A 26,362-nucleotide genomic window follows, 5' to 3' on the forward strand; every position below is an offset into this window, starting at 1 on the left:
GACTATAACACCACAAAGATGAAGAGACTCAACACCAGAGGTACGAGGTACCTGGAATAAGAATGGTGTGTGAAGAGGGGTGACACGTTTAAGAAAAAAACCTTATTGAAGTGAAGAATGTCCTTCGAATAGAAGATGAGTGATGAAAGTAGCCTGCAACACCGGCGGGGATGTGACCAACGTCACGCTGAAAATGCACAGCTCAGAGAGCAAAGGTGCCCGCATCCGAACGACTTGCGCTCACATGAGAGAGTCCAACAGCCCTCGTGCTGAGCGGAGTTGGAACAAACACGTCAGTGTTCAGCGTCACAACTGACGCCGGACGTAAGGCGTGTGGGTGTGGCGTCGACGCACAGCGAAGGCGAGCCCCCCCCACACCAAAGACCTGACGGTCACGTGGGTGGGGGATAGCCACGGTGTGCGTCGCAACTCCCGGAGGTAGATGAGGTCACCCCTCAGAGAGAGAACAAGATAAAAATATATTAATAATACATGACCTCCTAAAAAGCACAGGGTACTGGCCAATATAGTAGATAATTATATTGGCTAAAGTGGATATCGTGCCCACTTATGACCAAAGAGTAAACCTAAATAACCAATGTGTTGTTTCCATCCCTAATCAGTAAGTATAGAAAGGATACAGGTGGGACTTTATATGAGCCGTGACCATCCGGTACACAGAGCTCCATCCCTATTATTTAGACACACAAAAGGGAGACGGGGCAAAAAAGGGGGGCAGCAGTGGGACTTTATATGAAACAAGACATTGGGGGTCAATTAAATCAATCAATAAAATATTATTTTATTGGTGTTGCACGGGGAGATACTACAATACATTAACAATACGTCAATACTGTAATAGTGGTCAAGTAGTTAATAAGAGGCATGGCAAATTTCTTTTAAATAGTATTTTTTTTTCCCCACAATTCTTTGGAAAATGAAGACATATTTTTTGTTCACAAAATTTTTATACTACCGTATATACTCGAGTATAGGCCGACCCGAATATAAGCCGAGGCCCCCAATTTACCCCCAAAAAAACTGGCAAACTTATTGACTCGTGTATAAGCCGAGGGTGAGACATGCCTGTCCATCCCTGTGTGTGTGTCCGTCCATCCCTGTGTGTCCGTCCATCCCTGTGTGTCCGTCCATCCCTGTGTGTCCGTCCATCCATCCCTGTGTGTGTGTGTCCATCCATCCATCCATCCCTGTGTGTGTGTGTCTCCATCCATCCCTGTGTGTGTGTGTCTCCATCCATCCATCCATCCCTGTGTGTGTGTGTATCCATCCATCCCTGTGTGTGTGTGTGTCTCCATCCGTGTGTGTGTGTGTGTGTGTGTGTGTGTCCAGCCTACCTGTGTCCCGAGCCTTTGTCCCGAGCCTCCGTCCCGTGCCTTGCCTCCTTGCCTCCGTCCCGTGCCGTGCCTTGCCTCCGTCCCGTGTCGTGCCTTGCCTTGCCTCCGTCCCGTCCCATCCCGTGCCGTGCCTTGCCTCCGTCCCGTGCCCTCTTCGTCGGCGCCTCGGCGGCCATTGTAAAATTCAAAAGCCGCGCCTCCGCCTTCGCCTGTGATAGGCGGAACACTGAATTTCCCAGCAGCCTGTGTTCCGCCTATCACGGACATCGTATCATCCTCGTCCGTAGTACGAGGATGATACGATGTCCGTGATAGGCGGAACACAGGCTGCTGGGAAATTCAGTGTTCCGCCTATCACAGGCGAAGGCGGAGCCGGAGGCGCGGCTTTTGAATTATAGAATGGCCGCTGTCTGTCTGCTCGACACGCTGATCGAGCGGGCAGACAGCGATGACTCGAGTATAAGCCGAGGGGGGCACTTTCAGCCTCAAAAAAGAGGCTGAAAATCTCGGCTTATACTCGAGTATATACGGTAAGTTTTTTTCTCACACACGGCATAGGCATACTTGCCACTACACCCCAAAATACATTCTGCTACTCCTCCTGAGTATGGCGATACCACATGTGAGACTTTTTTACAGCCTGGCCACATAGAGAGGCACAACGTTCAAGGAGCACTACAACCATTATCCACTTTAAGACCAGACCTTATTCTGACATTTTGTAAAAATAAGTATTCTTGCTAGAAAATGACTTAGAACCCACAAACATATATTTTTGTAGCAGATGCCATAGAGAATAAAATGGTGGGTTTTGCAAATTTATATGTCACACTGTATTTGTGCAGCAGTTTTTCTAACACAATTCTACACACTAACGCATAAATACATTTCAATGAAGTTCAATGCACACTGAGACACTATAATACCCACATTTTTGGTAAAATATAAAATATGGTGTTGCTCTGGGTAAATGGATACCAAATATATCACGCTTTAAAATTGCACACTTTCTGAAATGGCGCCAAACTACGGTATTTAAAAATCTCCATAGGTGACATTTTCTAAGCCTTCATTGGTTATCAGTTTAGAATTACACAGGAGGTTTGGTGCCAGAATTATTGCTCTTGCTCTGACATTTTACAGCGATGTCTCGTGTGGTGCGATCACTCCATAAAGAGTACCTATCACTGACTATTACTGTCACAAAGGATGTTTACATTACTTGTGACAGCAATAAAAGTGATCTGATTTAAAAAAAAAATTTTAAAGTGACAATGTAAAAAAAAAAAAAATGTTTTAAAGTGCCCACGTCCCTGCGAGCACACACAGCAAAGAAAACGCATACGTAAGTCGCGTCAGCATATGTAAACCGTATTCAAAACGCCGCAATCGTTAGAGTGAGAGCAATAATTCTAGCAAAAGACCTCCTCTGTAACTCTAACCTGGAGACCGTTATTGTTTTTTAAAGCGTCGCCGGTGGAGATTTTTAGGTACTGTAGTTTGTCACCATTTCACGAACGGGCGCAATTTCAAAGCATGACATGTTAGGTATCTATTTACTCAGCGTAACATCTTCTCACAATGTACAAAAAAGTTGAGTTAGCGTTGCTGTTTCATTTTCACCATTTTATTCTCTAGAGTCTCTGCTAAAAAAAAATATATATATATATATATATATATAATGTTTGGGGGTTCTAAGTAATTTTATAGCAAAAAATACAGATTTTAACTTGTAAGCAACAAATGTCAGAAATAGGCTTAGGCATGAAAGGGTTAAATACCGCATTCCTCAACCCCTACTTAATTACTGCATGCATTTAATTATTTATTTGCTTCTGGGAATAGGTTTTACCGCTTTTTCATGCAGTATTTACCAAGTGTTTTCAGCATTTTGCAGTAAATACCGCAAAATGGCATAGTAAATTTACAGTTGCAGGATCGCATGTGATATTTAGGGAAAATGCATCCAGACACCTAAATAACGCAAGCGATATGCTTTATTGAATTGAGTCCCATATCCAAGAATTTGCTTATGAAAACAGTATCATTAGTAGTAACCAGCATTGACTTATGAAATATCGCTCTTGCCAGACCAATGTTATGACATTCTATGAGAAAGTGAGCTGTCAACTTGATACAGTTCCTTTTAACGCTTTCGCTGCCATACCCTGTGCTCCACTTTTAAACTGAGCTGACCAGAATGTTTTTGTAGTTTTTCCATTGCCTTTTTATTTTTCCATGATATTTGGGCAAATGTTTTGCAAATAAATAAACAAAACTCATTATTAGCAGATAAAAACACAGCAGAACAGAATTTTACAAAATTCCTACTAAATATAAAAGTTAACCTGTATGGTCTTCATAAATAACAATGTTTGTAAACTTTAAATTGAACATACGCAAAAATGTAAATATCCAAACGTCTTTAACTTGTTCAGATCCGTGCTATAGCCGAATGACGTCTATTGACTTCCTCCCCTTTCAAAGCTGGCGACGCCCCCCCTCAAGGGGGCCCATGTCGCACGCTGTGATCACCCGAGTCAATGAGACTCAGGTGATCACAGATCACAGAGGCTGATCCCGCCCCTTACCATGTGATCAGCTGTCAGCCAATGACAGCTGATCACGTTATGTAAACAGGATCGGTAAGAAAAAAAGCCAACCGCCGGCTTCTGTTTGAAGGAACATTTGTCCTGAAGAGGAAGAGGCGAAGCTGCCTCATATTTGCTCACAAGTACCGCCTGCCAGTGCCACAAATCAGTGCCCCAATCAGTGCCCACAGTAGTAAATGCCAGCAATCAGTGCCCACAGGTGCCACCTATCAATGCCCACCAGTGGTGTCACTCAGTGCCTCATCATTGTCACCTAGCAGTGCTGCCTATCAGTGTCACCTACCAGTGCCCATCACTACCAGCTATCAGTGCCACCTATTAGTGCCCTTCAGTGCCACCTATCATTGCCCTTCAGTGCTGCCCATCAGTGCCCATCAAGGCCACCTATCAGTGCCCACCAGTGCTGACTATTAGTTCCCATCAGTGCCGTCTTATCAGTGCAGCCTATCAGTGCCCATCAGTGTAGCCTCATCAGTGTACGTCAATGAAGGAGAAAATGACCTGTTTGCAAAATTTATTAACAAAATATAAAACAGTTTTGTATTATTATTTTATTAAATTGTCTTTTTTAATTTTTTTAACAAAAAAAAAAAAAAACCCAGAGGTGATCATATACCACCAAAAGAAACCTCTATTTGTGGTAAAAAAACATGCAAAAAAAGTAATTTGGGTACAGTGTTGTATGACCGTGCAATTGTCGTTCAAAGAGTGACAGTGCTAAAAGATGAAAATTGGTATGAGCAGGAGGGGGGGCTTAGGTGCCCAGTAAGCAAGTGGTTAAAAATCCGGAGGTTTTCATTTTTCACTTACAGCTTTTAGAGTTTTTTAACCCCTTCCCGCCGAGCGTACGCAGATCTGTGTACTCGGCTTCCGGTGGGTTTACCGGGATGATGCCCACACCTGCAGGCATCATCCCGGTACCGTTTTTCCCAGCGGGCGATTGGCTATCCAGCCATAACAACCGAAGCGACTAAGATCCGCTCGGCTGTTATGCCAGAGAAGCGGGAGGGGACGTCCCCCCCTCCCGCCGCTGTTACCGGTGCTCCCGCTCGATTGGGAGCACCAATTCAACATCCGATGCCTCTGGCTGCTGGGGAGGAACTGGAACGAAGCCGTAATCGGCTTCGTTCCAGTATCCTAATAGTAAACACGGAAGCGACGTCATGACGTCACTTGCCGTTTACTCGGCTGCCAATGGCGCCGGTTTAAAAAAAATATACGGTATTCAGAATCGCCGTTTTCGGCGATCTGAATACCTTGAAGTGTAAAGGAGTGATGGGGGGTCTTTTAGACCCCCCCATCCCTCCATAAAGAGTACCTGTCACCACCTATTACTGTCACAAGGGATGTTTACATTCCTTGTGACAGCAATAAAAGTGATCACATTTTTTTTTTTTTTAAACAATTTAGTAATTTAAAAAAAAATAAAAAGCGCCCACCGTCCCCGCGAGCTCACAAAGCAAAGAAAACACATACGGAAGTCGCGCCCGCATATGTAAACGGTGTTTAAATCACACATGTGAGGTATCGCCGCAATCGTCAGAGCGAGAGCAATAATTCTAGCACTAGACCTCCTCTGTAACGCTAACCTGGTAACCGTAAAAAAAAATTAAAGTGTCGCCTATTGAGATTTTTAGGGACCGTACTTTGTCGTCAAGCCACGAGTGCGTGCAATTATAAAGTGTGACATGTTTGGTATCTATTTACTCGGCGTAACATTATCTTTCACATTATGCAAAAAAATTCCCTTTTCCCAAAAAGTTGTGTTTAAAACACCGCTGCGCAAATACCATGTGACATAAAATATTGCAACAATCGCCGTTTTATTCTCTAGAGTCTCTGCTAAAAAAATATATATAATGTTTGGGGGTTCCAAGTAATTTTCTAGCAAAAAATATGGATTTTAACTTGTAAACACCAAATGCCAAAAATAGGCTTAGTCATGAAAGGGTTAAAGACCCCCAAACTATACATTTTCTGAATGCACATGACCTGTAGAATAAAAAGAAGGTGCTACTGATTTTTAAGACCCTGCGATATTTGTGAAAATTTTCTAAAAATACTCTAAAATCATTATTAGCAGATATAAACACTGCACATTTTGCAAAATTCCTGTTAATTTCATACTAAATATAAAAGTTTAACCTATATTGAGTTAATAAATAACAAATATTTGTAAATTTTAAATTTCACCATTTTGCAAAAAGGCGTAAGTTGAATGTATGCAAAAATGTAAATAACCAGATTTCTCTAAAAATCTGAAGGTTTTTTTCCCCTCTTACAACTTTCCTTGTTCAAGTATTTTATTGGAGATAAAAACTGAATACAGAGAACATGTCACAGTAAAATGTTGTGATATATGAGGAAAAACAATTAACATGTCTCGTCCCTTACGGCTTTCAGAATTTGTAAAAGACCTCCCAAGCCATATATTTTCTGAAAGCACAGGACCAGTAGAATAAAAGGAAGATGCTACTGATTTTTAAGACCCTACGATATTTGCGTGTTTAAGTGTTTACCAAACAATATTTTTGCTGAAAATAAGCTAAATCGGTATTAGTAGATGACAAACACATTTTACAAAATTCCTGTTAATTTCCTACTTAATATAAAAAATTAACCTGTATTGAGTTAATAAACAAAACTATTTGTACATTTTAAATTGGAATCTGGAGGTTTTAATTTTTCACTTATAGCTTTCAAAGTTTGTAAAACACCTCCCAAACTATACATCTTCTGAAAGCATAGGACCAATAGAATAAAAGAAAGACAACAGTCTAAAATTACTTGGCCACAAGGCTAAAGTAAACTAATCTTGTTAAATATCAGAAAGTGGCACAACAAAATTGCATAAAAACATATGGCTAGGGATGAGCTTCATGTTCGAGTCGAACATACGTTCGACTCGAACATCGGCTGTTCGCCCGTTTGGCGAATTCCGAATGTTATGGACCGTTTGCGCCAAATTCGTGTGGCGCTCATGGCCCACTATGCACTGCGATGGTGCAGTGCATTGCTGGCTCATGATTGGCCAAGCATGCACTGTGACCCCGCATGCTTGGCCAATCACAGCGCCGGCAGCAAGGAGAACCATGATTGCCTGTGGCCAATCATAGCTCAGGCTGTGTAGTACACGCCCCACACTATATAAGGCCGCCAGCGCGGCGGCCTTGTGTAGTGTGTTGGCATCTGTAGCAGTTAGTGGGTGTTCTGTGTACCTTCAACACAGTATACACCGATCGTTATCGGCCGATTTTTCGTTCTTGCTCTTCTGTAGTGGTTGTTGTCTGCGTGCCCTGACCGCAGTATACACCGCTATATTCACCTCTATATCTAGCGATATATCTATCTTTTATAATAGAGCTGTCAGTCAGTGTTAGGAGATTGTGCGTGCTGTCTGCATGCTCTGAACCCAGTATACACCGCTATATCCACCTATATAGCTAACTATCTTGCTCGTTTTAAATAGAGCTGTCAGTCAGTGTTAGGAGATTGTGCGTGCTGTCTGCGTGCTCTGAACCCAGTATACACCGCTATATCCACCTATATAGCTAACTATCTTGCTCGTTTTAAATAGAGCTGTCAGTCAGTGTTAGGAGATTGTGCGTGCTGTCTGCGTGCTCTGAACGCAGTATACACCGCTATATCCACCTATATAGCTAAATATCTTGCTCGTTTTAAATAGAGCTTTCAGTCAGTGTTAGGAGATTGTGCGTGCTGTCTGCGTGCTCTGAACGCAGTATACACCGCTATATCCACCTATATAGCTAAATATCTTGCTCGTTTTAAATAGAACTTTCAGTCAGTGTTAGGAGATTGTGCGTGCTATCTGCGTGCTCTGAACGCATTATACACCGCTATATCCACCTATATAGCTAAATATCTTGCTCGTTTTAAATAGAGCTTGCAGTCAGCGGTAGGAGATTGTGCGTGCTGTCTGCGTGCTCTGAAAAAGACGGACGGCAAAACAAATTGTACAGGGGTGATAACCCTTCCCTATGTTTTCCAAAAAGCTTAAAAATAGTTTTTTTGACTGGAGCTACACTTTAAAAATGTACCAGTTGAAAATTACAAACAGATTCACCTTAACACAACAAACCTACACAGTCCCTGTCTTGTTTGCACTGCCTGTATACTGCTGTTCTGAGTATATAGGGCCTGGGGGGCCACACGTATTTCCCTTTTTTAATATGGGTACGGGGTTAATATGCGTACAAGACCCAAAGGGGCTGGTAATGGGCAGGGAGGGCTACCCATGCCATTTTTCTCAATGATTTTCAACCATATTGCAGGAACCAGATATAACATTAAAACCGCAAGCAGTTTTAAATGACGTTATTTCCGTTAAATGTCATTTTGTGCAGGGACTGTTCTAAACACGGGAAACACGTGGCACTTCACAGGCATACTACAGACAACCCCCCAGGCACAATATTTAAAGGAATATTTCACTTTTTTTTCACTTTAATCGTCATTAAAATCAGTGCTCCCGAAAAAACGGTAGTTTTTAAAAGTTTTTTTTGCATTGACCCATGTCCCCTGGGGCAGGAGCCAGGTCCCCAAACCCTTTTTAGGACAGTATCTTGCATATTAGCCGTTAAAATTATCACTTTTAATTTCGAACGTTCGAGTCCCATAGACTTCAATGGGGTTCTAACGTTCGTACGAATTTGGGGTCCGTTCGAAAGTTCTGGTGCGAACCGAACCGGGGGGTGTTCGGCTCATCCCTACATATGGCATACCAAACAACCAAATACACAGACACACACAGACAATAGACTTACAAATAACAAAAACTGACTGGGCGCCTCAAATACCACACATGCATTGAGATCCTGTGGGAAATCCAACAAGATAAATTAATTTAATAAATACTAAAATAAATTGATATAAAGGGAAACCAATGCATGTGTGGTCCCTAGGGTAGTGGAAGCTTATATAGCAGTAAAATTAACTATAATTGGATACTATAGTATCTGAGTTCCTGTTACTATATATAGTTTTCAAATAGAGATGGCTATTATATTCAATTAAAATAGTTGTATCCATGTGCAAACAGCATTTCATCAATAACCAGTTCCTAGAGATGCTGTTACATTCGGTTTATAGTCCATTCATTAATGGGAGATTAGATTATATGTGGAGCGTTTAATAATAAAGTACTTGATAACAGCTGGTAAGTGGGGTATCTTAAATCAAACATAAAACAAGTGATGCTGATATCAAAAGTATTGGATACCCTCTACCTCCATATATGTTATTGTCATTGGCCCAGAGCAAACAGTCATAAACGGTCGTCCCACATCTAGGGGATCCCCCCCCCCGGCCGGGCTGTGCCGCTCATAAAACACACACTGTTTCTATCCCAAGATGACAGTCTACTAGCTTAGTAGTTTTCTACGTTACCGCTTCCATTATGTTGTCTAGGAACACTGTCCGGTACTTGCTAATTCAAAGGTAGATCAAAAATGGCTCCGCCACGTCCTCGTCCCCTCTGGGAATCAAAGGCAGGACGTTACTCAGTATGTCATAACATCTGGGATCCTTCCAAGGTAACCACGATCTGGAGGCGCCGTTAGAGCCATCCGCAACAGAAAGTGGAGACTTGTGCAATTGGAGCATTCAGCTCATAGGCATAGAGCTGCTATCGATGTATTGTTCCGTTTACACTGCTGCAGTGCGGCCAGAACTTGGAAGCATCCCAGTGTTATGGCAAACTCTCTATGGGAGATGGGAGATGCAAAAACCCATTGTCCTGAGATGTGCGGTGGTTTAGCTCGACAATATTTTCCAAGTCCCTGGAGAACCACCACACAGATGTCTGTCATGTGCTTCAGAAACTATGAGATAACAATCTCTATTGTAAATTGGAGAAGTGCGAATCCCATCGTGAATAGGTTAAATTCCTGAGTTATGTCTCTGTTGGTTTTTTGATGGACCCAGAGAAACTCTCAGCAGGTCCTACAGTGGCCCGACCCATGGGTGTACGTCAGCGCCTGACTGATATGATCAGAAAGGACGGTAACCCGCAAAGTGATTCTCCGGAGTCCATTAAGGCCTTTGAGAGTCTCAAGGCTGCCTTTGTCTCTGCTTATTTGTTGGCACATCCTGATCCTACGTTACCTTTTATCTTTGAGGTTGATTCTTCTGAGACTGGAGTTGGCGCCCTTCTGTCTAAACGTCCTACCTCTGCGTGCGCTATGCATCCTTGTGGCAACTTTTCCAAGAAATTGTCACCTGTGGAGTGCAATTACGAGATTGGGGACAGAGAGCTGTTAGCGATCATTTTAGCCCTGAAAGAATGGAGACATCTTCTCAAAGCTACCACTGAGCCAGTTCTCAGTCTTACTGACCATAAGAATCTTACATTCTTGTCTGAGGCTAAATGCCTCTCTCCCAGAAGGTGCGATGGTCTCTTTTCTTGTCTAGTTTCAATTACATTGTCTCATTCTTAACTGGTACTAAGAATGTAAGGACTGATGCTTTGTCATGACAATTTTCCTCCACTTCCAAGATGGAGTCGATTCCGGTTCCTGTGATTCCTCCTGATCGTATTCTTCTATGGTTCGCATCAGTCTCACTTCTCCTTTGGGTGACAAAATTACTTGCCACTCAGGTCCATGCTCCTCCTGAGAAACCTTGTGACCGCTGCTTTGTCCCAGAGAGTCCCCTTACTGCCGTGCTCCAGACTTAATATTGTCCCAAGGCTGCTGACCACCCTAGGAAGAATCAACTCTTTTGGGCCATTTCCCAACAATTCTGGTGGCCTAATCTATGTGCTGATGTAACCGCCTTCGTAGCTGCCTGTTCCTTGTGTGCTCAGAGTAAGACTCCAAGACACCTGCCAGTGGAACTCCTACAACCCATACTCAATGGAGAGAGTGTCAGGGATGGCTTAGCCCTTCCTTCTCTGGGCTGGCTGCTCAGCTGTCGGCTAATTGCTAGCTCTCATCTCTCTCCACAGTTACCAGCTGTTCCTGATCATGCTCGTCTGACCTGCCTACTTAAAGCTGTCCAGCTCACTTCACCTCTGCCTTGGTCATATCACAAGAAACCATCTCCTGCGGTTCTGTTTGAAGACTGGCTTGCTGACATCCCTTCTGGCTCCTTATCCTGCTTACTGTTGCTCTACTTGGATCCCTGACTTCTGGCCTGGCTGATTACCCGATCTGGTTATTGAACTCTGGCCTGGCTGATTACTCTATCCGGTTACTGGACTCTGGCTATGTTTTGACTACGCTTTTTCTATTTACCTTTTTATTTTTATTTAATAAACAAGTGTAATTTAATTGTACTTCTGTCTCAGTCTGATTCATGGTTTCTGACAGTAGGCGAAGGCCATGAATTCAGAAGATACAGTCAATCCACTTGTTGGTAATATTTTTTCCAGAATGGATGAGCAAGATCACCGCATGGATCAGTTTGCCATGGCTGTCCCTGCTGCTGCGCCAGTCTCTGTGCAGGCACCCGCCTCGAGTATTACCTCTATAAGAGGTATGTCTGGTCCGCTCCACTTCCCCATCGATTTGGGGGTGATACAGTTCAATGCAGAGGGTTTCTCAATCAGGTTGAGATATACTTTGAGATGCTGCCCCAGGTGTTTCCCACGGACAGAAGCAAAGTAGGCTTTGTGATATCTTTGCTTTCTGAGAGAGCCTTGGCTGGGCTAACCCTCTATGGGAGACGCAAAAACCTGTTGTCTTGAGATACCCTCGGTTTGTGGCCTCCTTTAAAAGGGTATTTGACGTTCCCGCATGCTCCACTTCTGCTGCCAAGTGCCTCATATCCATCAGAGTACAAGAACTGTTGCCGACTACGCCATTGAATTCCATACTCTGGCAGCCGAGGTTGCTTGGAACAATGAGGCCCTCGTGGCTGATTTTTCTCATGGTCTCTCGGATTCCATCAAGGATGAGATAGCAGCCTGAGATATACCCACTGAGCTGGAGAGCTTGATCTCGTTTGCCATCCTCATTGACTCCAGAGAAAGACTTTCTCCTAAGGAGCGCTTGCGGAAGCCTCCTGTACATTTTGCTTCCGAGCTTTTTAGTCCCACCCATGCTTCCCTCACCTCCCATGCCTCCTGGTACCGAATCTGTCAGTGCAGATGAACCCATGCACCTGGGCTTCACGCGTCTTTCTGCGGATGAGAGAGCCTTTAGGAGGAGGGAGAGATTGTGCCTTTATTGTGGCCAGGCAGGTCACTTTTTGAAGCCTTGTCCAACCCGTCCAGGGAATGCCCGAACCTTGAGGTTCTGTCATGGACAGACCTTAGGTGGCGTTGTTTCGTCCCCAGTTATCCAGGAGGATAAGCCCCTGGTTTTGGTCATCCTTTCTTGGGCTGAGTCGTCCATCGAGATACAGGCTCTAATCGACTCTGGGGCTGTAGGCCTGTTCATTGATGCCGCATTTGTTTCGCACCACTCGATTCCGCTGCAGCTGCATTACACTCCACTTGCCATTGAGGCTCTTGACGGGAGACCTTTACAGCCTGCCCATGTGACTCATGATACGGTTCCGTTGTCCTTGGCCATAGGGGCTCTTCACCATGAGATAATCCAATTCCAAGTTATTTCCTCACCCAGGTTTCTGCTGGTTATTGATTATCCTTGGTTACAGAGGCACAACCCCTCTTTTGATTGGCTCCGTGCTGAGGTTCTCTCCTGGTCACCACAATGCAGTGAGACATGCTTCCTGAAGGTATCCAAGGTCCTGTGCACCTCTTCACTCCCCTCCCTGCCGGAGGAGTACTGCGATTTTAGCGTTGTCTTTGATAAAGGTCAAGCCGGTAGTTTGCCTCCACACCAGTCTTATCATTGTGCAATTGACCTTCAACCTGGTGCCATACCTCCTCATGGCCCAGTTTATCCTTTGTCGGTCTTGGAGGATAAGGCCATGGAAGGAGTATGATGCTGACGCACTTTCTCAACGTTTCATCCGCAAATCCTCGTCTCCTGCTGGTGCTGGTTTCTTCTTTGTGAAGAAGAGGAACAGTGAACTGAGACCCTGTATAGATCATAGGGGTTTCAATCGTGTCACGATTAAGAATGCCTACCCGATTCCATTGATTACAGAGTTATTTGACCGCCTCAAGGGAGCAACGGTTTTCACAAAGCTTGACTTGAGAGGGGCATACAATCTTGTGCGCATTAAGGAGGGCAACGAGTGGAAAACTGTGTTTAAATACCAAAACAGGCCATTAGGAATACCTGGTAATGCCTTTTGGCCTTTGTAACGACCTGGCAGTTTTCCAGGAATTTATTAACGATGTCCTCCGAGATTTGTTGCAGTTATGTTTGGTGGTTTATCTCAATGATATCCTCATATTTTACAAGTCCCTGCAGAGCCACCACACAGATGTCTGTCGTGTGCTTCAGAAACTAAGAGCGAACAATCTCTATTGTAACTGGAGAAGTGCGAGTTCCATCGTGAACAGGTTACATTCCTGGGCTATGTCATTTCCACTGCTGGTTTTTCGATGGACCCAGAGAAACTTTCGGCAGTCCTACAGTGGCCCGACCCATGGGTTTACGTCCTCTGAAGCATTTTCTGGGTTTTGCCAACTACTATCGGAAGTTTATTCGTAACTTCTCCTCTCTGGTCAAGCCCCTGCCTGATATGACCAGAAAGGATGGTAACCCACAGAGTTGGTCTCCGGAGTCCATTAAGGCCTTTGAGACTCTCAAGGCTGCCTTTGTTTCTGCTCCTGTGTTGGCACATCCTGATCCTACATTTCCTTTTTGTCATAAGATGTGCATGGGTAAGGCGCACTGGCACACAGTTGTGCACAATAGGAATGCGCTGAAGCGCACAAGCACACACACACAGGGTGTGACCCCTCGCTGACCTATAAAGGAAGTGAGGTCATCCGAACACACTGCTGGTTCGTCTTCAGCTTCCTGAGATTCCCACGTCTGCTCTTGTGATCTGTATTACCCGTTGTGACCTCATCGACCTCGCTGATCTTCTCCTGACCCGACCTCTGGCTTGACCTTGGACTCCCGCTTTCTGAAAGTGTTTGATCCTCAGCCTGCATCTGGACTTACCTGCTATCTCCTGTGATCGACCCCTGGCTTGTCTTTGAATTACCTTTCTGTTTCAGCGTTCCTGGTACTTGTTGTCTTCTGATCTGGACTGTGTTTGACCCCCGGACTGCCTCCTGGATTCTGCCTTTGCCTTACGGGCTTGCTACCATTGCTTCTGGACCTTCCCATAGGACATCACTTTCAACTCTGCTCAAGCTACTTTGCTGATCTACTAGCAAGTGACTGTCCTACTGGTAGCTTGTGCCTCTTGATGCCAACCACCCTCTGTGCCACCTTCAGGGGTGGTCTGCTCTGAGTCGCAACAGCGACTGCTCTCGTCATCTTGGCCTCATGAGTACATTTATATGATAGTACGACCCGGCCATGACAGAGGCCAACAGAGCGGGTTCTCCATTAGAATTCCTGTGCCAAAAAGTCTCAGCACTCACAGAAGCAGTACAGAAAATACAGGATGGCTATGCACAGATCGACGGCAGGCTTCAGCAACTAGCCACATCTCCGGCACCCACAAATCCTACACAAGCCTCCGCCAGCGGTGCCTCAAGTCCAGCCTCCACCCGCTATGATGATGGCAGTACCCGAACCACGAGTACCCACGCCTAAGCGATTTTCAGGCGACCGAAAGAAATTCAGAGCCTTTAAAAATGCATGTTCCTTGTACCTGGCCTTGCAACCCAGGACCTTTTCTTCAGAGATCATCAAGGTCAGGTTTATTATTTCTCTTTTGGCTGAGGAACCCCAGGCCTGGGCCCATAGCCTCATGGAACAAAGAAGTCCCTTGTTAAACACCATGGACACCTTCTTTTAGGCCATGGGACAATTATATGACGACCCTCAGCGTACTGCCAAAGCTGAGGCTACCCTGCATGCCCTCTCACAGGGGAGGAGACCGGTGGAGGATTACATTGTTGAGTTTCGCAAGTGGTCAGCTGACACTGGCTGGAACGAGGCGGCCCTGTGTTATCAATACCGGTTAGGGCTCTCCAAGAACCTTTTTTTTTTTTTTTTTTTTTTTTTTTTTTTTTTGCAAATAGTTTTTATTAAGTTTCCACAAGAAATAACAAATAACAAATGAGTGTAGCAAAGAAAAAGGATATTGCATCACTTGAAAAGGAGTCAGCAACATAGTTACACAAAGATATTATTCAGAAATACAAGCTGTGATGTATCATTATGTGCATTAATAATTATAAGTGGTTACCAAGAGGACCCTGGTTTGGATTCACGATTCCCATACTTGTTGCCAGAAAGAGATCATCTACCAGGTAACTCTAAGTAATATCATGAGTTTTAGTGATGCAGTTATAGAAGCTAAACAAATAGAAAGTTACAGGGGGTAAGGGGAGGGGCAGGGAAAGGAATAGGTAAGGGATGGGTTAGTGGGCTGATGATCCTGTTGCATTAACTATCAGTAAAGAAAACTTATTATACTTGAGTCCAAGATTCCATTAATCATCCTTGATCCAAGTCCTCCACAAGTTCCATTGACTGTCAAAGTATTTTTTCCGCCCAGTTCTGCCAGCCAGGAGGAATTCGTAAACATAGTGGATCTGGGTAGTTCTAATGACTTCTGATACATTTGGTGCTTTATCTGCTTTCCAATGGGTCGCTATCAAAGTTCTAGCTCCCAATAAGATGTGGGTAACCACCGTTCTAAACTCTAACGGGAAAGTATCAACACCCAAATTGAGAATCGCCAAGGCCGGGTTAGGTCGGGTTAGTACTCCAGTAATAGTTGAAATCACACGGAAAATAGAATTCCAGAAGCTAACTAAGTGTCTACAAGACCAAAACATGTGTATTAGGTTTCCTATTTCTCCACAGTTTCTCCAACACAAGGGAGAACATTGTGTACCAAACTTGGAGATCTTGTAGGGAGTAAGGTACCACCTGAGTGCTATTTTTTGGGATAACTCCCAGTGATTTATACACTTAGAGGCTTTATAAATTGTGCGAAATGCTACTTGCCATTGTGCTTCTGTGAAAGATTCCCCCAGATCCATCTCCCATTTCATGAATGGTGTGGAGCCAATGAAATCTAGTTTGGGCTGAAGGAAATTATAGAATAAGGAAATGCCCTTAGGAGGGGCCGGTGTCATGGTGTAGAATCTCCATATGTCCCTCGGTACCTGCAAAGAGGGTGACCAACCCTTCCCTAGAAAATGCGTAATCTGAGTGTGTTTGTAGATATCCGAAGGGGGGAGGTTAAATTATCGACTTAGTTCCGCGAAGGGAATCAGAATGTTACCTGAGTAGAGGTCCTCCACTGAGTTGATTCCTTTCTGGTTCCATCCGGTAACATTCAGGTTGGGAATAGCGTGGGTTAGTGCAGAAAGGGGGAACGGTATATCTAATAAATCGTGGTTGGAGACGGAGACTGCACACAGGGCTCTCCAAGCTAGCAGAGAGGCCTGGATGGTAAGGGGTAATCCCTGCAAAGGAAGTTGTTTCCACTTATCCAATAGTAGTAGGTTTTTTAGGTTTTTGACGGAGCATAGTGCTTCCTCTATACTGCGCCATGGAGAGTCATTTGAGGGGTCTAGCCAGGGCTTAAGCTGGGTTAAGGTTGCTGCTGTAAGATAGTCTTTGAGGTCAATGTACCCCATGCCCCCAGCTAATCTGTGCTTGATCAGTAATGTTTTGGCGCATCTAGGTTTCTTTGCCTTCCAAATGTAGTTTGAGAGTAAAGTGTTAAGGTTCTTGATATATTTGTTAGGTTCCGGGACTGTCAACGTTCTGAAAACATAGAGTATCTGTGGCAGTATTAGCATCTTAAATGAAGCTAGTCTCCCTGACCATGTCAGCTCCATGTTTACTATACGTTTCAATTCTTTAGATAATTTATCAATTAAAGGCTTGTAGTTGGCTGCTGCTAAGTGTCGTAAGTCTTTCGTTAGTTTTATGCCCAAGTATGTAACACTTGGTCCACTCCAGGCATATGAGAAGTGTTCATGTAGATATTTTATAACAGTAGAAGATAGGTTCATATCAAGGATTAAGGATTTTGTAAAATTTATTTTATAAAAGGTGATTTTAGTAAATTCGGTTAGAGTGTCATGGGCATGTAACAGGGAGATTTTAGGGGGCGTTAAAAATAGTATGATGTCATCTGCAAATAATTTTATCTTGTGGGTTTGTCCCTGGATAGTGAATCCGGCTATTTTTGGGTGGGTTCGGATGGTCTCCGCTAGGGGCTCCATTAGTAAATTGAAAATTGTAGGGGAAAGAGGGCATCCTTGCCTAGTACCATTAGTTATGATGAATGTGTCTGAAAGTAAATTAGAGGTATAGACTTGGGCACATGGGGAAGAATATAACGCCAATACAGCCGATAAAATAGGACCTTCGAAGCCAAACTTCTGCAGTGCGCTTTTTATATATCCCCAATGAATTCTGTCGAACGCCTTCTCCGCATCCAAAGAGAGGAGCAGAGAAGGCGTCCGACAGAGGTGAGCATACTGCATAACACCCAACACTCTCCTGGTGGCGTCTGAAGCTTGCCTACCTGGGGTGAATCCTGATTGGTCTGATTTGATAAGGGAAGGCAAGAGGGGAAGTAACCTATGCGCTATAATCTTAGCATACACCTTTACATCCGTGTTGAGCAACGATATCGGTCTAAAATTAGGAGGGGAAGTCGGCTTCTTACCCGGTTTCGGAATCGTTACTACAAAAGCCTTCAGCATCTCTGAGGGAAAAGAGGCGGAGGACATCGCAACTGAGAATACTTTCATAAGTGTTGATATAAGGCTAGAATGGAACTTTTTGAAGTATTCATTTGGTAAGCCATCTGGGCCAGGAGATTTGTTTAGTGGTAGGGTATTGATCGCTTTCATGATCTTAGACTCCGCCATAGGCTCATTAAGAGAATCAAGTTGTGCTTGCGATAGGGACAGCAATTTTATTTTTCCTAGGAATGTTTTAATAGCCATATCAGTTGGCTGGTGGACACTTGGGTCTGTTTTCAAGTTGTATAAAGATTCATAATATTGAGCAAAAGAGTTCGCTATCTCCTTTGGGTTGACTATCTTACGATTGTCCGAAGGATGTAGCAAGCATGCGATTCTAGTTTTAACTCTGGCTGTTTTAAGCCTTCGAGCCAGGAGTTTACCTGCCCTGTTCCCTGCTGAGTAATGAGATAATTTTAAGCGTTGAACATGTTTATCATATTGTTCTATATGAAGGAGTCTAAGATCATGCCTAAGCTGAATCAGTTTTTGGGCTGTGGCCGAATTCGGTGTCGTTTTTATTTAAATTTTCTAAATTTTTAAGCTCAGTCATAAGTGAGTCGAACTTCTGCGTCCTCCGCCTTTTCTCCAAAGCACATATTTGAAGCATAATCCCCCTAATAAATGCCTTATGGGCACACCATAGCATTGCAGGTTCAGTTACTGAGTCAGAGTTCAAAGCAAAAAATTCTGCTAGGTTGTTTTCAATAGTTTTCACATGAGAATCAATCTGAAATATACAAGAGTTGGCTCTCCATACATAAGCAGGACCAGGGGCGTTCCCCTCCACCACCGTGATAGATACGGGCGCATGGTCTGACCATGTGATATTATGGATGGTGGAGGAGGACACCGCCTGTAGTAGCATTTTGTCCACCATTATCAAATCTATCCTAGAATAAGAATTGTGCCTAGCGGAATGGAAAGTATAGTGTTTTTCAGTGCCATGTTTTATCCTCCACACATCAAATAGATCCTCAGAATGCAGTAGGGGTTGTAGTGAGGGGGAGAATCTTCTGGGTTTGGAGGTGGTGTCCATAGTGTGGTCTACAATGATGTTGTGGTCCCCACATATCACCAACCAGCCTTGCTTGAATTCAGCAATTTTTCGATAAAGTCTGCTAAAGAAACGGATCTGGTGCGAGTTTGGTACACATAAGTTCGCTATGGTCATAACTCTATTGTTGAATTCTCCCACCAGAATAAGATACCTGCCCGCGGGGTCAATAAAGGTGTGCAGGACTTTCAAAGACACAGATTCTCTAACTGCGATCAGTACACCTTTCTGTTTAGTAGGGGCTGGTGCGGAGAAGATATGGGGGAACTTTCGGGAACTTTCGGTTGTGGAAGGGAGGAGCATTGCCATCCGCAAAGTGAGTCTCCTGAAGACACAATATGTCCGCCTGGAGTTCTGTGGCTGTCTTCCAAGTGGTTGCATAGATTAGGACTCAAGTTCTAAGGACTTGTCATGATCACAAATTAGCCAGCCACTTTGGGACTGTCACGTACCAGATAAGACCAGAACTGTGTGGACTGCAACAGAGGAAACCCAAACGTGTATAAGTGAAATATGATTTATTAAAGAAAGTGAATAATATGAATACAACCACACAGTGCAATAAACCAACCAACAAAGACCCCCAAACAACAACAGACAGATATGTACAATAAATGGGAAATGCAAGTACCGTAAACGATAGGCAGGTCAGGGTCATACACAGAGGATCAGCAAATAACAAGGGCAGTCCAGAATCAGAGTCACAAGCCAGGCCAAGGTCATACACGGGGAGATCAGCAAATGGGGTAAGGAACACAGGACAGGGAGAGGATGGATGGATCAGACTTCAGGGCAGGAATAATGGTAACAGGTGGGACAGGGTTGGGACCAGGACAGGGAAACAGGATCAGAGCCACGGGTCACAGGTTCAGGGTACAGGGTACAGGGTACAGGAACAGGTTCAGGATCGCAAGCAGCAGGTCAGGGCACAAGGAACAATACCGAGGCAAACATATGACTGCTTGCCAGCTATTTATAGGCCTGTGATTGGCCTCAAGTGACACCTGATTGCAGGAGGTGCTGCCTGCTCCATACTGCCAGGATCCATCCGCTGGTGGACGCCAGTACTGCGGCCCAAAGATGATATAGCATCAGCAGGGAAAAGCTCTCCTGACAGCTCAAAACTGACAGGAGACACCTGCTGGTGGACCTCAGTACTGCACGCCAAGAGACAGATATTATCAGCAGATGGAACATTTCCTGACAGTACCCCCCCTCAAAGGAGCGGCCTCCGGACGCACCAATTAGCTGCTGCTGGGACAAGTCCATGGCATCAAGCTGGGCAACAGGCAGAGTCATAACAGGTTTAGCAGCAGGCACATCAAGCGAGGCAGCGAGTACATCAAGCTGGGCAGAGGGCACAGGCACTCCAAGCTGGTGCAATGGGCACCGCAGGCTGGACAGCGGGCACCGGCACTTCAGGCTGGACAGCGGGCACCGACACTTCAGGCTGGACAGCGGGCACCGGCACTTCAGGCTGGACAGCGGGCAGGAACACCTCAGGCCGGGAGGCAGGCACATCAGACCGGGAGGCTGCAGGGCAGGCACCGGGACGGCAGGCTGGAAGGCATCGGACTGGCAGGCCGGGACATCAGGCTGGAAGGCATCGGACTGGCAGGCCGGGACATCAGGCTGGAAGGCATCGGACTGGCAGGCCGGGACATCAGGCTGGAAGGCATCGGACTGGCAGGCCGGGACATCAGGCTGGAAGGCATCGGACTGGCAGGCCGGGACATCAGACTGGAAGGCATCGGACTGGCAGGCCGGGACATCAGACTGGAAGGCATCAGACTGGCAGGCCGGGACATCAGACTGGAAGGCATCAGACTGGCAGGCCGGGACATCAGACTGGAAGGCATCAGACTGGCAGGCCGGGACATCAGACTGGAAGGCATCAGACTGGCAGGCCGGGACATCAGACTGGAAGGCATCAGACTGGCAGGCCGGGACATCAGACTGGAAGGCATCAGACTGGCAGGCCGGGACATCAGACTGGAAGGCATCAGACTGGCAGGCCGGGACATCAGACTGGAAGGCATCAGACTGGCAGGCCGGGACATCAGACTGGAAGGCATCAGACTGGCAGGCCGGGACATCAGACTGGAAGGCATCAGACTGGCAGGCCGGGACATCAGACTGGAAGGCATCAGACTGGCAGGCCGGGACATCAGACTGGAAGGCATCGGACTGGAAGGCATCGGACTGGCAGGCCGGGACATCAGACTGGAAGGCATCAGACTGGCAGGCCGGGACATCAGACTGGAAGGCATCAGACTGGAAGGCCGGGACATCAGACTGGAAGGCATCGGACTGGAAGGCCGGGACATCAGACTGGAAGGCATCGGACTGGAAGGCCGGGACATCAGACTGGAAGGCATCGGACTGGAAGGCCGGGACATCAGACTGGAAGGCATCGGACTGGAAGGCCGGGACATCAGACTGGAAGGCATCGGACTGGAAGGCCGGGACATCAGACTGCAAGGCATCGGACTGGAAGGCCGGGACATCAGACTGCAAGACATCGGACTGGAAGGCCGGGACATCAGACTGCAAGACATCAGACTGGAAGGCCGGGACATCAGACTGCAAGACATCAGACTGGAAGGCCGGGACATCAGACTGCAAGACATCAGACTGGAAGGCCGGGACATCAGACTGCAAGACATCAGACTGGAAGGCCGGGACATCAGACTGCAAGACATCAGACTGGAAGGCCGGGACATCAGACTGCAAGACATCAGACTGGAAGGCCGGGACATCAGACTGCAAGACATCAGACTGGAAGGCCGGGACATCAGACTGCAAGACATCAGACTGGAAGGCTGGGACATCAGACTGCAAGACATCAGACTGGAAGGCCGGGACATCAGACTGCAAGACATCAGACTGGAAGGCCGGGACATCAGACTGCAAGACATCAGACTGGAAGGCCGGGACATCAGACTGCAAGGCATCAGACTGGAAGGCGTCAGGCTGGAAGGCATCAGGCTGGAAGGCCGGGACATCAGGCTGGAAGTCGTCAGGCTGGAAGTCGTCAGGCTGGAAGGCCGGGACATCAGGCTGGAAGTCGTCAGGCTGGAAGGCCGGGACATCAGGCTGGAAGTCGTCAGGCTGGAAGGCCGGGACATCAGGCTGGAAGTCGTCAGGCTGGAAGGCCGGGACATCAGACTGCAAGGCATCAGACTGGAAGGCGTCAGGCTGGAAGGCATCAGGCTGGAAGTCGTCAGGCTGGAATGCCGGGACATCAGGCTGGAAGTCGTCAGGCTGGAAGGCCGGGACATCAGGCTGGAAGTCGTCAGGCTGGAAGGCCGGGACATCAGGCTGGAAGTCGTCAGGCTGGAAGGCCGGGACATCAGGCTGGAAGTCGTCAGGCTGGAAGTCGTCAGGCTGGAAGGCCGGGACATCAGGCTGGAAGTCGTCAGGCTGGAAGGCCGGGACATCAGGCTGGAAGTCGTCAGGCTGGATAGCAGGCAGATGATTGGCAGAATCAGGAGGGTGATCAGGTTCGGCTGGCATGCAGGCAGACTGGAGCAGGTTGGTTGGTGCGGAGGCAGGTTGCGTTACTGGCAGGATCAAATGGGTAGGAAAGAACTTCCGTCTCTTTTTAGATTTAGCTACTGAAGGCCTGTAGGTAGCTGCAGATCTATAGGTAGGGGATGAAGCAGACTGGAGAGAAGGGTTGGAATATGGCAGGGAAGAGGTAACAGTGGCTGGGGGAAGTTCTTGAGGGATAGTGGGCCGTAGTAAAGAGGCCGTTGGATTAAAGGCAGGATATGTGCAGCAGGAAGAAACAGGGTATTGATATTTGGTGGGAAGTAGAGTATATTGGGCTGAAACTGAGGTTGCCATAGGTGATGGAGGAAGAGACTCTTGGGCAGGCAGGTGTTTGGTAGCAGAGAGGGTTAGTTGTGGGCTGGCTGTGGCTGATTGCAAAATACCAGACCATGCTAAAAGTAGTGGTTGTACAAACTGCGGGTTGCAGACTGCCTGTCTAACAAGGGATTGTACGGAATCAACACATTCTATTATCATCTGTTGGGAACAGGCTGTGTAATGCTCAAAAAAGTAAGGGGAATCATCTTCCAGAAGCCATACCAGTGATGCGACTTGATTAATACTGAAGGGGGGAGAAAAATCATCCTGGCCCTCTGGGATGCAGGGCAGGGCCAGCTCTGTGCAGATTTTAATTAACGGCTGAACATCCCCAAACAACATACAGCCCTGATCAACCCAGGAGTGAGCTAAACGAATGGTTTCCAACAGCTGATCACTGGTCCACCCTTTCAGTGTCTGGCGGAGATAGTCACCACTCTCAGATGCCAACAAAGCATAATAACGGATTACCTCTAAATTCATTTCAGTAAGCAACCTGAACCAAGATGGTTCCTCTGTGTAGCCACTTCTGGTCAGGGATGGCCTCGGTATTCTGTCACGTACCAGATAAGACCAGAACTGTGTGGACTGCAACAGAGGAAACCCAAACGTGTATAAGTGAAATATGATTTATTAAAGAAAGTGAATAATATGAATACAACCACACAGTGCAATAAACCAACCAACAAAGACCCCCAAACAACAACAGACAGATATGTACAATAAATGGGAAATGCAAGTACCGTAAACGATAGGCAGGTCAGGGTCATACACAGAGGATCAGCAAATAACAAGGGCAGTCCAGAATCAGAGTCACAAGCCAGGCCAAGGTCATACACGGGGAGATCAGCAAATGGGGTAAGGAACACAGGACAGGGAGAGGATGGATGGATCAGACTTCAGGGCAGGAATAATGGTAACAGGTGGGACAGGGTTGGGACCAGGACAGGGAAACAGGATCAGAGCCACGGGTCACAGGTTCAGGGTACAGGGTACAGGAACAGGTTCAGGATCGCAAGCAGCAGGTCAGGGCACAAGGAACAATACCGAGGCAAACATATGACTGCTTGCCAGCTATTTATAGGCCTGTGATTGGCCTCAAGTGACACCTGATTGCAGGAGGTGCTGCCTGCTCCATACTGCCAGGATCCATCCGCTGGTGGACGCCAGTACTGCGGCCCAAAGATGATATAGCATCAGCAGGGAAAAGCTCTCCTGACAGCTCAAAACTGACAGGAGACACCTGCTGGTGGACCTCAGTACTGCACGCCAAGAGACAGATATTATCAGCAGATGGAACATTTCCTGACAGGGACACAGAAAACAGCGGAAGTGATCTCTCGTTCCTTCTGGTGGCCAGGTTGGAGACAGGACTGCCAGTCTTACATTGCCTCTTTTGTACTGTGCCAGCGTAACAAGGGTCCCAAGACCAAGCCCTGGGGCCTGTTAAGTCCCTTGCCCATTCCTGACCGGCCTTGGGCAGATGTGTCAATGGATTTTATTGTGGAGCAACCGCCCTCAGGATTCACCACAATCCTGGTAGTAGTTGACCGTCTTTCAAAGATGGCCCATTTCCTACCTCTGCTCTGGAAACTGCCAACCTCTTTATTAAGGAGGTTGTCAGGCTCCATGAAGTTTCCAGCAGTATCACGTCAGATAGAGGTCTTCAGTTCACCTCTAGATTCTGGAGAGAACTCTGCAAGACACTGGAAATCAAGATCTGTTTGTCAGCAGCATATCATACCCAAAGTAACGGGCAAACTGAACGGACAAACCAAACCCTTGAGCAGTATCTTCGCTGCTTTTGTTCAGTATCTCAAAATGATTGGTCGGCCCTGTTGCCATATGCAGAATTTGCCTACAACAATTCAATACATACAACTACCAACCAGACTCCCTTTTGGATCAACTGTGGGTTTCACCCTTCTTTCCTCCCCAACTCCATCCCACAATTTACTGTTCCTGCGGTCCAAGATGGGATAACCGCCATCCAATCTAATTTCCAAAGGATCCAGGAGACCATACAGAAGGCCCAGGACGATTACAAGTAATACCATGATAGGGGAAGGAAGGAGAACCCTACCTTTAAAATTGGCGAGAAAGTCTGGATATCTGCCGCTAATCTTAAACTTCCTTGTCCCACACGTAAGCTGGGTCCCAGATTCATAGGGCCATTCAAAATCAAGAGGGTAATAAATCCTGTAGCCTTTGAACTAGCCACCTCCTCCACCTTCACCCATCAAGATCGATGGAGAAGATGATTTCGAAGTGGAAGCTTTACTAGGATGCAGGAAAGTCACTAGGCAAATACAATACCTGGTAAAATGGAAGGGGTATCCTTCAGAAGATAACTCCTGGGAACCATCCAAGAATCTTCATGCTCCCAGATTAATGAAGACATTCCATCAGCAACATCCAGAATTGATGGCTAGCTTGGGCGTCCGGAGGCCGCCCCCTCGGGGAGGACACTGTCATGAGATGCGCACGGGTAAGGCGATCTGGCGCACAGTTGTGCGCAATAGGAATGCACTAAAGCGCACGAGCACATGCACACAGGGTGTGACCCCTCGCTGACCTATAAAGGAAGTGAGGTCTTCCAAACACACTGCTGGTTCGTCTTCAGCTTCCTGAGATTCCCACGTCTGCTCTTGTGATCTGTATTACCCGTTGTGACCCGGATTGCCTCATCGACCTCGCTGATCTTCTCCTGACCCGACCTCTGGCTTGACCTTGGACTCCCGCTTTCTAAACGTGTTTGACCCTCAGCCTGCATCTGGACTTACCTTCTATCTCCTGTGATCGACCCCTGGCTTGTCTTTGGATTACCTTTCTGTCTCAGTGTTCCCGGTACTTGTTGTCTTCTGATCTGGACTGTGTTTGACCCCCTACCTCCTGGATTCTGCTTTTGCCTTACGGATCTGCTACCATTGCTTCTGGACCTTCTCACGGGACATCACCTTTCAGCTCTGCTCAAGTTACCTACTGCATCTACTAGCAAGTGACTGTCCTACTGGTAGCTTGTGCCTCTTGGTGCCAACCACCCTCTGTGCCACCAACATGGCCTCGGTGAGTACATTTATATGATACTTTTATCCTAGAAGTTGATGCTTCTGAGACTGGAGTTGGCGCTCCTTCTGTCTCAACTCTGAGAGTGCTATGCATCCGTGTGGCTATTTTTCCAAGAAATTGTCACCCACTGAGTGCAATTATGAGATTGGCGACAGGGAGCTGTTGGCGATCATTTTAGCTCTGAAAGAATGGAGACATATCCTTGAAGGTACCACTGTGCCTGTTCTTATTCTTACTGACCATAAGAATCTTACATTCTTGCCTGAGGCTAAGCGTCTCTCTCCCAGAAGGACGCGATGGGCTCTTTTCTTGTCGAGTTTTAATTACATTGTCTCCTTCTTACCCGGTACTAAGAATGTAAGGGCTGATGCCTTGTCACAACAATTTTCCTCCACTTCCAAGTCGGAGTTGGTTCCGGTTCCTATGATTCCTCCTGATCGTATCTTAGCTACGGTTCGCACCAGTCTTACTTGACAAAACTCTTGCTGCTCAGGTCCATGCTGCTCCTGAGAAACCTTGTGACCGCTGCTTTGTCCCAGAGAGTCTTCGTACTGCTGTGCTCCAGACTTATCATTCTCCCAAGGCAGGTGGCCATCCTGGGAAGAATGAACTCAATTCTGGC

The sequence above is a fragment of the Lithobates pipiens genome, unplaced genomic scaffold, assembly GCF_037356315.1.
Source record: "Lithobates pipiens isolate NorthernLeopardFrog02 unplaced genomic scaffold, aLitPip1_a1.2 Scaffold_30, whole genome shotgun sequence".
Taxonomy (NCBI): Eukaryota; Metazoa; Chordata; class Amphibia; order Anura; family Ranidae; genus Lithobates; species Lithobates pipiens.